Source organism: Meriones unguiculatus, chromosome 10, assembly GCF_030254825.1.
Source record: "Meriones unguiculatus strain TT.TT164.6M chromosome 10, Bangor_MerUng_6.1, whole genome shotgun sequence".
Classification (NCBI taxonomy): domain Eukaryota; kingdom Metazoa; phylum Chordata; class Mammalia; order Rodentia; family Muridae; genus Meriones; species Meriones unguiculatus.
The window spans coordinates 38,722,049-38,736,031 of NC_083358.1; the positions used below are offsets into that span (position 1 = coordinate 38,722,049).

The 13,983-nt window shown below is 46.5% G+C and overlaps 1 long non-coding RNA gene across 1 annotated transcript in view; it reads right to left on the reverse strand.

Annotated features, from left to right (window-relative positions):
- Nucleotides 1-13,983, reverse strand: part of LOC110548864 (uncharacterized) — a 60,886-nt gene that overhangs the window by 20,640 nt on the left and 26,263 nt on the right. The window contains exon 2 of the long non-coding RNA XR_009594610.1: nt 6,829-6,932. This is a non-coding gene — a long non-coding RNA (uncharacterized LOC110548864). The remainder of the gene's footprint in view (nt 1-6,828; nt 6,933-13,983) is intronic.

Genomic DNA, 13,983 nt, shown 5'->3' on the forward strand with positions numbered 1-13,983 from the left:
TCCCAGAGTCCTGCGGCGGGGGTGGGGAACAGTAGGTGAGGGTGCAGTGGGGTGGGCTGGGGGGCTGGGGGTCAGAGAAGAGAGTGCAGAGGCCTTTGTCTGGAAGGCTGATGGAGCTGTGCAGAACAAGGCCCATGAAAAGCCACAGCAGTGGCAAATGCTGCTCTGAGAGAATGAGCATCCAGGAGGAAGAGCATTAGATATTTTGTTTAATTGAGAGATGTCTCGCCAGCCATAAAAACACCATATTCCCACCACCCGGACTTGAACCTGGTGTTTACCCGATGTTCTGAAAATGAGGGTCTGGAAGAAGAAAAACCTTTATTATTTTTTTCATATGACATAGTTTTCTCATTTTTTTAAAAAAAATAAGCAAGTAAAAATGACTTCCTCATGCTGGTATATTATTCCCAAAAATTGCATGTGAGGAGTTTAGAAAAGGTTGGAAAAAAAAATAGTTTTGAAATTTGCTAAATGCTCACCATTCAAATCAGGCTATTAAAAAAATAATCTCTTTAAGTTAAATATCTTTGGTAATAAAGGCAAATTAGGGAATGATAAATTATAACTTGTAGGCTGACCAGTGACTAATTATGGATATTATAATTAAGTCCAGTTTCCTACATAGGCATTTATCTTAATAATTATCTCATCCATTAGCATATCTTACAGGGTTTTCACAAAGTGAGCTGTGGCATGTGAAGAGATATCTGAGTTCTTCCCTAGGCTATGAAAGGATATGAAATCAAAAGGGATGAAATTACTTTAAGAAGAAGTTTGGCTTAAATATAAGCTGAGAAACACAGATCATAAAGGCCTAACTTAAAACTATTTATCTTAAATATCCCCTCCAACCAGCAGCATGGAGGACACTTGACATCTTAAAAATCTACAATTTCCACAAATCTGTTTAAAGTAGCTTTAACCCTGACAGATTTGTACAGTGTCGTGCAGATGTGCAGTTAGGGTGGGAATTTTACAGAGGACTCTTGGGTTTTTCTGGAAGTCCCGATCTTGTTCTGTGACCATTTTCAAGAAGGACCATTGGTTGGCAGCGGTAGCGAGAGCAAAGTGAGTGATTTCCTGTCCGGGCTCACTTTAAAGCTGAATGACTTCTCTGGTCAGTCTGCTGAGCTCTTGGGATTATCTTACAAGGCAGAGAGAGACTGTGGCATGTCAGCATGTCTGGGGCACATTTCTGCCAGCTTGTGTGAGAGTTTATCTCTTCTTGGAATAGCTGGAAGGTCAGGGGTGTTCTGAAAGATCCTCGAAGAAGGTCCAAGGGGTTCCTTCGGTAGCTTCGAGCTACCCAGCCCACAGGAGCTTCCTCCTCTGCAGGGGCTCCAGGGTGAGCAGTTAAGCTTTTTGATACAGCTGGCCATCCAAGCCTAGCAGCTCCTCGGCCATCTCTCACAACTGTCCAAGGCACACGGTGCAAGCTGCACCAGCAAAGGCAGTAGGAAGGTCAGACTGCAGGAGAGCACGCCCTGATTTTTATCCGGGAGATTGACGCACAAATCATCTTGGTTTCGATTCAGTGCACGGTTATAAAATGCACTTGCAATCACCGATAGAGAGTAAGATCGGGCCTAAACACGGGACACTGTATTTTATATCCCTGGTAGATTTTTCCCTAATACAACCGTAAATCAGCCCAGAAACCAGGTACTTGTCCCATGTTAACAGACAGGGAGAAACACAGGAGCATTACCAGGGAAATGTTCTTAGAACTTGGGGCAAGCTTCAAACTTTGGATCAAAGCCACCTAGAAGTGCCCTTCGGGGGACAGACCACAGTAGGACCTTTACAGGAGGTCAGAGAGGAGCATGAACCAGATGAGCCAGTAAGATGGCAGAATGGTCAGGCCAAGTGTGCACAGAAATCCCTCTGCATTTTAGGCAGAGATGAAAAATCTTGACAAGGAAGAAAAGGAAAAATTAAAGACAAGCAAAGTGACCCCCATACACATATTTGTTGGGGGATGGTTTTGTGCACTATGTATTCAGATGCCGATTTCTGCGCCCTGAGATCTGGATGCAGTGCAGACGTGGGCACTGTCATTTCTATAAAGAATCTCCTGTCTCAGTGCTGTGTAAAAATTGTTCTCCATCATCTCTGATCAGTTAATAAAGAGCTGAACAGCCTATAGCTGGCAGAGAGGACAGGAGGGGGGACTCCCTATCCTAGTCAGGGGATCTCAGGTAGGGACAACAAAGAAGAGAAGGTGGAGGAGGAGGTCACAATGAGGAAGTTGCCGTGAGGACAAACATGGAGCAGGAACAGTGGCCAGGGTGAGACTAGATGGCAGATAAAAGGGCTTATGACTGGGGAAAAGTACAGACTAGCATAATTGGGTTAGAATAGATGGGTATCTGCCAAGCTTAGTGCTTTAAAACTTATTAATAAATGTAATGGGTCTCTGTGTCATTATTTGAGAGCAGAAATGGGTAATAGAAAAAAAATTATATTTTACACATATTTTGATACGCACATTGAAATGTGGAAAGAAATGTAGGCATGCCTAGTCAGATGGAAGAAAAATTTAGCAGTCCAAACAGAAAGCCAGTGAGCAAAATAACAAGGAGCAGCGGCAGGAGGATTCTTCCTACTATGTCTCTCTGGCCAATTCCCACAGAACACTTGCATCAGAGTAATACATTCCAGGAAAATGAATATTCCGATTTTTCTTCTTCATCTGTCCATGCCAGCACCCATAGAGTTGATAAACTATTTGCTAAGGAATCCAGAATGTAAGCTCTTCCTGGTCTGGGGGCAGCCAAATGAGTATCAGAAAGTAGACCGGGAGCTCATCTTCTGCTTGGTGTGTATGTGTGTGTGGGGGGGGGGGGGTCACAGCTCAGGCCCATCTTCTCCATAGGGAAACTGCTTCCCAGATCTCCTTCCCCTAAGAGTCCCACCCTGGCACCATGAACATCAAAGCCAGCGAGCTCCTTTGCTGGCTCCAAAGACTGAAGAGGACAGGGATCAGAGCACCTAGAGGGACTCCAAAGAGGGATGCCTCTAAGTTGCAGAAAGTAGAGGTGAAAGTCGCCCTTTGCATTATTTCTCCCCAGTGTTATTCAAGACTTCTCCTTCACCTACAGCCAGTAAGAAAACATATGAGGGCTGGTGAGATGGCTCAGTGGTTAAGAGCACTGTCTGCTCTTCCAAAGGTCATGAGTTAATTCCCAGCAACCACACGGTGGCTCACAACCATCTATAATGTGAACTGATTCCATCTTCTGGCAGGTGTACACATAAAATAAATAAATCTTAAAAAAAAAAAAGAAAGAAAAGAAAGAAAGAAAACACATGAAAATCATTCCCCTGCAGGGGGTGGCAAAGATTTCTCTCCAATGAAGATTGATACCAAGAGACGGGACTAGACAGTGTCAGAGCCAAAGCTTCCTTTGAAGACAAGCGGCTTCTTAACCACGGGCTCATTTACTCATTTGTAGACTCTCACATTCTGATTTCTGAGTGTCACGTAAGAACAGGCAAACTGAGGACTGAAGCTGAAAATGGGGAGAAGCCGGGCTGCTTACATGAGTGTGAGCCCAGGGGAAGAGTGACATGGGCCAAGCTGTGGGGATCTTGTACCAGGTCCTTATTCTATGATTTACCTTCTCCTTTAATTAGAGTGGGAAAACATACATCACTTTCTTTTTTAACCATCCTTTCTCTATCCACAGCTTATCAAGCAGGAAAATAACTTCCCGAGTGAAAACGGGCTGTGTTTAGAAGAGGAAAGCAGCAGAGGCCTGCACACGGTTTTCTGGTATCTGCCTCTTTGTGTCCAAATTAAACCTCCTAGGAGTTTTAGACAATGAAAAAAGAAAGAAAGAAAGAAAAAAACACAAACAAACAAAAAAGGTAAGACAGAGAGGAAGTTCCCTGGAGCCTTTGTCCAAGGGCAGGTGTCAATTTGAAGTAACAGAAAAATAGAAACAAAGTAGAAATTAAATGCTCCTTCCAAAAGGCAACTTTGAGAATTAGAGTCTGGGTACCTGTGTGCCGGCTCCGGGAGAAGGGGCTTCCCTCCTGTGACTTTTTTTTTATATGTATACAGGCACTATGCCCCAAGGAAGGATCCTCTCATCAGCACTAAAGGTGACAAAGTGGATGGACAGATGACTCCTTCCTTCTGCTTCTAGGAAAGAACGCTCCTGGGCAGTGCCCGCCTACAAAAGAATGCTGAGGGGACACTCAGGGGCTGCTGGGGTTGAGAAGGTCCAGATGGATCCCACCCTGGCCCTGTGCTATCTCCTTCTGTCTTCTGCCTCCCAGGATGCTGGGAGGCCATGTGGTTCCAGCCAGAAAGCTGGCCCTTTTGTAAAACCTGTAGTCCAGAGCTAGAGAAGGGAGGTGTTGGGGCAGACAGAGTCAGTGGCAGCCGGGAAGTACATATCAGACAGCTCTCCCTGGACACTCCCGACACAGTAAGTTTTACAGGAGTCTTTCCTTTTGTCCTCTTCAACTTGATCCCTAGTGACCTGATGGATCCCTCGCTGTTCTCCATCACCGTTTGAGTCTTGGAATGTCTTGGAAGAGAATCTCCCCTGGCTTACTCACTGGAGATGCTGTGATGACCCTGTGGTCTGCTTGGGCATCCTGTAGGCTCAGCCTCTCTGTGAGAGGGAGATGTGTGAGGAAGCCTCCATCTACAGCTCAACCCGCAAATGGGGCCAGAAGTTGTTCTCATGGGTGCCGTGGAAATGAGGCCCACTAAGGAAATGGCGCTTGTGAAAACTCTGAGCCCAGTGCCTGGATGCAGCAAAGCCCAAATGCAAAGTAACTTTGATTGATTGTGTGCACCAAGTAAAGAAGTGCTCTCCAGAACCGAGTTGTAACTCAGCGAGAGAGTGGTTGTCTTGTATTCACCAGGTTTTGCCCCCAGATCTAAAAGGGGGTGGGGAGGTGTCTTCAAAAATAGGGACATGATGGGCTGGAGATTTGGCTCAGCAGTTAAGAGCGCAGTCTGCTCTTCTAGAGGTCCTGAGTTCAATTCCCAGCAACCACATGGTGGCTCCCAACTATCTATAATGTGAACTGATGCCCTCTTCTGGCATGCAGGTGTACATGCAGATACAGGACTCACACACATAAAATAAATAAATAAATAAATCTTTTTTAGAAATAGGAACATGCAGGCTTATTGGAGCACACTTTTTTAATCCTGATAGCCTATATTAGCAGTTCTCAGCCTTCTTAATGCTGTGACCCTTTAATGCAGCTCTTTGTGCTGTGATGACCCAACCATAAAATCATTTCCTTGCTACTTCATAACTGTAATTTTGCTACTGTTGTGAATCATACCATAAATATGGTGTATTTTTCAATGGTCTTAGGCAACCCCTGTGAAAAGGTCATTTGACACCCAAAGTGGCTGAAACTGAACTGCTGCTCTATAGGCTGAAGGAGGAGGGCTTCCTGGGGTACAGAATGAGTTCAAGCCCAGCCTGGATGAAATCACTAAGATGGAAAACATAAAGTGAGGGCTGGGGGTAGAATGCCTGGCATGAATGAGGCCCTAAGTTCATCCCCGGGACCACCAGAAACAGGATAAAACACATCAGGAGCTCACCATCCTTGAAAATTATAAAACCATTCCTAGGAGGGTTTTTCACAGACCTAAATGGACCTGCAGCCACCACCACCCCTGAACAGACTGGTAAAGGAAACCAGATTAAATTAAGAGAAAGAGGGCAAGGGAACCCACATAGCCAGCAATTCCTCCGCAGGGATGATAGCCAAATGGCAAGTGTTGGCCATTTGGGTGATGGTAGCTTTAAAAAGCAATCAGGCCACACATGAGGCTAGTGTATATGGGAAAGCTCTGTGCCCGCCTTTCAATTTTGCTGTAAAATTAAACGTTCTTTAAAAAGAAAAAAAAAATGAAGTCTTAGGAAAAAAAAGCAAAGACTATAAGTGCCAGGCCGGCAGTATCCATGTATATCAGGCAGGTACTAGTATGGCAAGAGCCTCCCAGGTGGGCTCCAGGCAGGACAGCAAACCTGTATCAGTGGTGCAGGAGGCGTAGCTACTTTCCAGGGTGGTGACCCCTGTAGGCTGAAGTCCTGTCTTAACCTAACACGTTATAATCTCTGTTGGTTCAGCATCTAAGCATCACTAAATTCATACATTAAACGTTGTAAGTGGATGCCAGCAATCTGACCATTGCATCCAGGAGGTACGCAGCTTCCTTTCTAGATACTGCATATGGGCTCTTCTTCTTTTGTCCCTGCGTTCCTAAGTTGGAGGTGTGGTGTGTGTGAGGACTTAGAATAGTAAGGACCACGCTGGCTCTGTGTTTACCTACTCTAAGTCCCTCCACCAGGAGGCCAGGCAGCTACACTGTGCTTTTCCTGTTTGCTTCTTTTGCTGCACACTTCTGAACCTGTCAGTGTGTCTTGGTCTCCCTCTGGCATCTTCCCACTCCTACCATCTGTGTCTGTCCCCACCACCAACCCCACAGACACTGTTCTTAATAATTATAGTTTATTGATTTCTCCCGCTGTCTGCCACCCTGACACCATGTTCTTCATCTTAGTTAGGCACCTTGTGGTCCCTCACAGCTTGCATTTCCTGGGAGGCAGAGAGTTCCAAAGGATGAAGATAGGTTCCCCTCCACCACAATCCCACAAATGTCCACCTCCACAAACCACACCACCATGGCCTCGGGTTGAGTCTGAAAGGAAGATGAAAAATCTTAGCAATAAACCCGGATTGACATTTACTGCATGGCAGACACATGGATCTGTGCGCTCTCCAAAGTCCCTCCCAGGGAGGCTTACCATACAAACAAAGGCTCGGAGGCACAGGGCTTACCTGAAATCACATAGCTATCCCGTGTCAGAGCTGAGGTCAGACCCAGATTGTACACAGAGATCCCCAAAGTTACCCACATCAAGTTGAGTAGTGAATCAGCTGGCCTGGAGAGAAGCAAAAGTGCTAATTTAGAACAACACACCTCATAACGTCATGGCCAGAGGATCCCACTCCCACCACCATCCAGAAAGAAGGCCCCCAGCCAGCTGTTGAAGGAGACAACCTGGCTCCTGGGATGCTTACTTCTCACCATAAACAGGAAGGCCATAAAAGTGGCCACTGCTGCCCAGACCCTCAGGAGCTTCCCCTCCCCTTCCCCCACAGCTTGTGTACCTCAGGCAGAAGAACAATTGTGTCCTAGAGAAAGTTATTCTCGCCTTTGTCCCTCTGCCTCAAGGTAAACGTCAATATGGGTTGGAAATCCCAACAGCTAGTCACTCCTGAGTTAGGGACCAGGGCTTGACACCTGTGCTCAGCCTAGAACCCAGAGAATGGGTGACAGCGACAGATGTGTGGTGTCATCCCCTCCTCCCATGCTTTATTAACTACCTCTGTTTTTAAACTACTCAATCTACAGAAAGCAGAAAACTACAATTCTGAAAAGCCCCCTGCAGGGCTGGGAGTGTGGCTCAGTCCATGACTGCTAGCCTAGGAAATACAAGAGAAACCAGGCCTGGGCCAGGGATACTGGTGCATGCCTGTAATGTCAGCACTGAGGCGGAAGAGGCAGGAGGACCGGAGGTTCGAGCCAACCTCTTTGACTACCTGGAGTTCAAGAGTAGCCTGGAATGTGAGAGACTCCCTCTCAAAAATAAGTAAATGAATCCCTCCAGAGAAAGGGACTATGGAATCAAGGGGAGATGAGAGGAAGCCCTAAGGAAAGATGGAACAGAATGTCTCAAAGAATCTTCTCAATAACACTCTTTACAAAAATATATGTAAAAAAGAGAGAGAGAGAGAAAGTCAACAGGAAGGGTTTCTAGGGCCACAGGGCTGCCCTTTGGCAATCATAATTACATGATTTAATATTTTGCTATTTCCTGCAAAGGACTTTCTCTGTTGCATAACCAACTTTCCAAATGCCCTTGCCCACAAATTTCTTTCTGCAAATGGCCCACAAAATGCAGCATTTGAAAGTCACCTTCTATGCTTTGGGCCCCCGAGGGTGACTAATGAGGTCAGGGGTTCTGGGTATTCCCTGGTGCCCTGTCACTGTAACTCTTCAGGTCCATGTTAGAGCCATAACTACTGGTCACTCCCCCTGCTCCCCAGGAATGAGTGGAGCCCCACAGGGCAAGTGCTATGTCAGATGGAAACACTGTGGTGCCAGGAGAGATATATCAAAGAGTAGCCCCGTGTAGCCAGGGCACACTTCTAGTTTCCAGGAAGCGGCGTTTAGTGATAGCTTCTTCTCTCTTTAGTGCAGAGATGCTCAGGCCGCAGCCCCACAAGGATCAGTAAGGCTTCTGGATCCCCTCCTAGGGAACATGACTGCATCTTCAGGGAACATGAATGATGAAGATGACAGAGTGTGGCCAAGTCCTTGGAAAGGTCTGTCATTCCCCCACTTGCCCTGCCTCCATGCCAGCCTAGGACTGTTCTCATCCCTGTCATCTCATGTTTGGGCCAGACAGGGCTTGTAAGCTCTCAAACTCACTGTCTTCACCCACAGCAATCACAGTAACCTCTGGACAACAATCTGGGAGTCTGAGGGGGCTGGAGAGATGGCTCATGGGTTAAGAGCACTGTCTTTCTTCTGGAAGGTCTGGGTTCAATTCCTAACACACACATGGCAGCTCACAAACTATCTGTAACTCCAGGGGATCCAACACCTCACACAGACATACATGCAGGTTAAACAGCAATGCACATAAAATTATATATATATATATATATATATATATATATATAACCAATCAGGGAGTTTCATTCTAAACTCCAGATTTACAATCTCTGTTACTGTTGTTGTTTGTTTGGTTGGTTGATTTAGTTTTGTGCCCTGGCTGTCCTGGAACTCACTCTGTAGACTAGGCTTGCCCTCAAATTTACAGACTTTCAACTGACTCTGACTCCGGAGCACTGGGTTCAAAGGTGTGCGCCACCACACCCAGCCTACAATTTCTGTTTTAAAAAAAAGAAATCAGGAGATCCAGCATGACCAGAAGAGGTCCACATTCCATTCCTACAACGCTTGTCTAGGGCTGACCTCGGGCGAGACCTGCACCTTGAGTTTGCTACAGTCCTAACCATTCCTTAGCATCACTGGGAAACTAAAACACTGGGCTCCCTTCTCCCAGCTCCACCACTAACTAACTAGTTGTGTGATCTTGGCCCATTGGTGCCTCGACGTTCTCAGTTGGGGAATAGAATAACAACAGTGTTCTCTCTGTATGAGTTACCTGGATCAGAATGCAAGCCTGAGGACCTCTGTTTGATCCCCAGAACCAACATAAAGCCGGGTGCAGCTGTGCTCACCCCTGTACTCACAGTACAGGGAGGGAGACAGAAGGAACCCTGGAGATTACTAGCTGGTCAGCATTACTAGTTGATTCAGTGAGAAGCCTAGTCTCAAAAAAATAAGGTGGAGAGGCATTGACACTTGCTGTCGACCTCTGGCCTACAAACACACACAGATACACATTTGCAAACACACCCACCCACACATGCACAGAGACAGAGAGATGACAGACAGTCGGAGAAGCAGGGGTTTGGGGGGAGTGGAGGGAAGAGAGAGGGAGAGTTTGTGTGGGTTGGATCCTTGTCTGTGACCTTGAACTAATCTCTACTTCTCTATGACAGAAGGGGAGGACACTATGCTGGAATATGCATGGTGAGCCTTCTGGCATTCTCAGAGAAAGCCAGAACCAAGAAAAAAATGCTCAAGGCCCCACCTTTGCCAACACCCATTGAGGCAGACAGCCTGCTGCGGATCCCACTCCTCTCTGAGTATCACAGGCCCTGCTATCACAGTCCTGTGTCTTTTTCCCTTTTCATCCTAATCAAGCATCCCAGCAGGGTACTTCCGGGCCTAGGCAGGCCCCACCCCCACATGCTGCCCCTGACTCACAGCTGGGAGGCTTTTTCCTAACAAGCTTTTCTGGTCAGACATCAGCTGAAGAAAAGGCCTCTCTGACTAGGCAGTTGGATTTTTTTTTCCCTACCTCTTTTACAAGCTCCAACAGCAGTCTTGCCAACTGCTCACGGTTGTCCTATTTGAATGCAAAAGAGAGTGGAGGAAACCCCTAATCCCACAGCACACACACAGAAGCCTCATTCACAGCCCTGTAGCCTGTTTCCTGGCATAGTGTCTTGGGCAAGTCCTTTAGTCTCTAAGTCCAGCCAGTTCTCCATAGAAATGGACAGGTGAGCATGCACGCTGGCACTGAACCTGCCCAGAGCTAAGAGCTGTGGTAGGTGGCAGGGTTCTGTTACATTGGACATCCTGTATCCTTGGTATGGTGACACAGGCCTGTCACCCTCACTACTCTACTTGGGAGGTAGAGGCAGGAGAATCAGAAATCAAAGGCCAGCCTTGGCTATATAGGGAGTTCCAGACCACCTGGTTTACATTAATTCCTGTCTGGAAAAAAGAAAAATGCCCAGCAAGATGGCTCAGCAGGTAAAAGTGCTTGTGGCAAAAGCCTGATGACCAGAGTTCAAGCCCCAGGGAACTCACGTAAACATGGAAAGGAAAGAACTAGCTCCACAAACTTGTTCTCTGGCAGTGTCACACAGGCATATGTGTGTGTGACACTCCCCTCCCATGTATAAACAAGATGATGTTCTAAATTTTTAAATAAGAATAAAATCCCTGACTGGAGAATGTAGGGGAGATTGCTCTTATGAAGTTCCCTCTGCTGTCAAAGCCAGAGAGGGAACCCCATATCTTCACTTTTAAATTGTCCCACTGGCCATCTTCTAAGGTCTGTTTAGGGCTTGAGGTACATGTGTAAACCCACCCTTCACCATCACAGGATGGCTTCTAAGAGATTAATGGCAGATGGCACAAACAGTGTACACACTCTGGGAAAAGGCATGGCTCCCAGCCCCAATGGGACTGTCTGACAGAATGAGAGCTCTTCACCCTCTGTAGAGAATGGTCTACAACTTAAACATATTGTGTCTAATCTTCAAGACTACAATATAGTTTGGTCATCTCTGGAATTTTTTCATGTTTGGATGGTGACTGACTCTGAGTAACAGAACCTTATGGAGCAAAGTCACATGGGACAGTCACAGTCTGCCATAGGCTGCTAGTGTGTGCCCTGTCTAGAGCCAGGATTTGCTTTGCCTCGGGTTAAGCCTGAAAGGCCAGTGTGAGGACCTTAGGAGAGAAGGGTCCTGGGCTGAAGCAGCCCTGAGGTTTGGAATCTCTCCTCTGCCCTGGGAATGAGCATGGGCTGCACTTCAGGCCATGCGGAAGCCTCTTCTTGACTGAGGCAGACAGCGGCTCCCTTCCTAACTATCATGGCCTGCCCTCTGGGCCAGCCCTGGCATCCTTTCAGCCACAGACTGAAGGACACACCATAAGCACAGTCTACGGTCTACAGGCAGATGGGATAGGAAAGCAGTGCATTTCTGTCTCCTCTGTGTAAACTCCAAAGCAATGTTCATCCAGACTCTGTGTGGGATTTCAAAGTGTAGTCTGTAATTAGGCAGGGGCTCAGTCCTGTGATCCCAGCACTCAGGAGGCTAAAGCAAAGGCATGAGAGTTGGGGGAAAGCTTGGACTACAAAGCAAACATTTTTTTTTTACTTTGTTGTTGTTGTTGAAGGTTTTGTTGCCAAGTGGGGTGGTGCTTGCCTTTAATTCCAGCACGAAAGAGGCACAGGCTGGTCTATCACTGGGTTTGAGGCCAGCCTAGTCTACATAGTTGGTTCAGGTTAGTCAAGGCTACATTGTAAAACCCTGTCTCAAAACAAAAGGGAGAGGGGAGGGAAGGGTTTCCCTCTAAGAATCCCTGACTGTCTTTTGTAGAACAGCAATTATGTTTCGGACATGTTAATAAAGAACAGTCAGATTGGAAGCCCACTGCCCTGGAAGTGTGTAAGTCAACATTTTAACAGTGCAGCAAACTTATCCACAGACTTACAGAAAAGCAAGAAGGCAGGGCTCATGCCCCACTGGTCTTGGGCTTTGGAGCACTTTACTGCAGGAGTCAAATGTGTGTCCACCGTTTCTGAAGCTCTAGTTTTGACTTTGCGCAACCTCTAGAGGTTGAACAGTACACGCGCTGAGTGCCTATAAACAGCCCTGGCTTTTGCCTGCACACCTCTAACTATCCTGTTCGATATCATCGTGGTGCCTAAAAGGTTTTTAATACAGATATTAAATACATCCATACCATCACTTCAGTGAGAGTGAGAGCAGCGTTTTTACTCTGGGGTCTTCCCAGCTGTTTGCTGCTGACATATGCTATTAAAAAGAAACCTGCCCGGAGGAAATAGTCATTTTACATCATATTAGGACTAATGCTATCATTTAGTCGCGGCAGAGACCCCAGATAATGACAGAAACATGATCGTGTGAGATGATCTTTCCACAGATAGCTTTCATCATCTGCAATGTGTCATGTAGATGCTTATTTAAGACTTATACTGCTGAATGAGCATTGATGCCTTTGGCAGAATAAAACCATCAGTGCCACACATGCGGGTGATAAGGAATGGCATTCTCTTCCTGGGCTTGAGACAGGCCACATATGAAACACGAGGCCTAGATCTGCGGTGTGAAACAGAGGGTGGAGGATGACATTCTCGCCTAGCACAAAACAGGCTCGGACACACCAACCTACAGGATCAGCACCCAAGACTTACGAGTTCAGCCAGTTTTAGGAAGCTGAAAGTCAAACATGGTCAGCCTCTGCTAAGTCATGATAAAGCCAGTTATTCAGGAGGCTGAGAACCAGAAAGCTTACCAGTTCAAGACTAGCCCGGACTACAGAGTGGGTTCAAATCCAGCCCATCGACCCCAGTTGAGAATTTTAAAAAACTTAAAGGCCGGGATTAAATCTCAGTGGTAGAGTGCTTGCCTAGCATGTGAGAAGCCGTGGGTTCAAATCTTCACTACTACAAACAATTAAATAGGAAAGAAATAATGAAGGCAAAACACAGGAATGATCCCCAAAGTCAGACAATGTCATCAGTTTGTCAATGACACTAAGGCCAATAGAGAGCACGGATGGCCACAGGTAGATGGGTCCATGTCCCCCCTTCCTTACCCCCTCACTGTCTGTGGGTCAGGTCTCAGTAGCTTCCTCACTGTACCCCAGGGAAGAGTAATCTCTCCTGGAGGAAATCATAACCAGTCATCCAACAATACATCCATATTTCCTAAGCATCTGCAGTGTACTAGAGTCTCGGGCACAAAAAAAGGAAAAAGAAAGGATAAAGGTCTGAGCTGTGTGTGTGATGCACCCCTGCTAACGTGGGAGAACTGAGATCTGTGGGCCATCCTAGGAGGCATGTAAGACTGTCTCAAAGAAAAGCAGGGGCAGCATTGTCCTTGGCCCCAAGTTGAATGGCATGTGCAGGCCCTCCTGGCTTGTTGGGAACTAAATGCCCACACCAAGGGGCTGCCAGCTGCATCAAAGTCATACCATGTGGTGTGCACAGGGGTAGGTAGTCTTTTGTGTTAGATTATTTTAAAAAGCAACTGTAGAAAGAGAGAAGGTAGAAAGAGAGGCTTGGTCTGGCCTTAGGTGGAACCATGCTTATTCATACTTAGGGGGCATCTTTGTCACTCTTTGTGTAGTTGGCCAAAATGCCAACAGAAGAAGATGGGATGTGGCCTCTTATATGGGCAGATATGATTCCCATAGTCTTCAAGGGAAGATGGGAAGTGTAAGCCTTCAGCACAAAACTATCACTGTTAACTCCAAGAGGATATAAAAATGCATGGCAGAGGCATTAGAGCTGGTTTTTGCTAAGTGGAGTCTTTGTTGGAGAGGGTAGGTCTGGGTCCATCAAAAAGGGGGTTCTATGGTCATGTAGCTGGAGGGGAGTCTTAAATTTGATCCATTGTGATGGTTCAAGTGATTATCATCCTGTATTCTTGAAGAGATGCAGAAAATAATTGCTAGAGGGCTGCAAGCCGATGGTCTGGTTACAGAGTAGAATTGAGAGATTTCTTGAGAAGGTTGAGGGATAGGAAGAA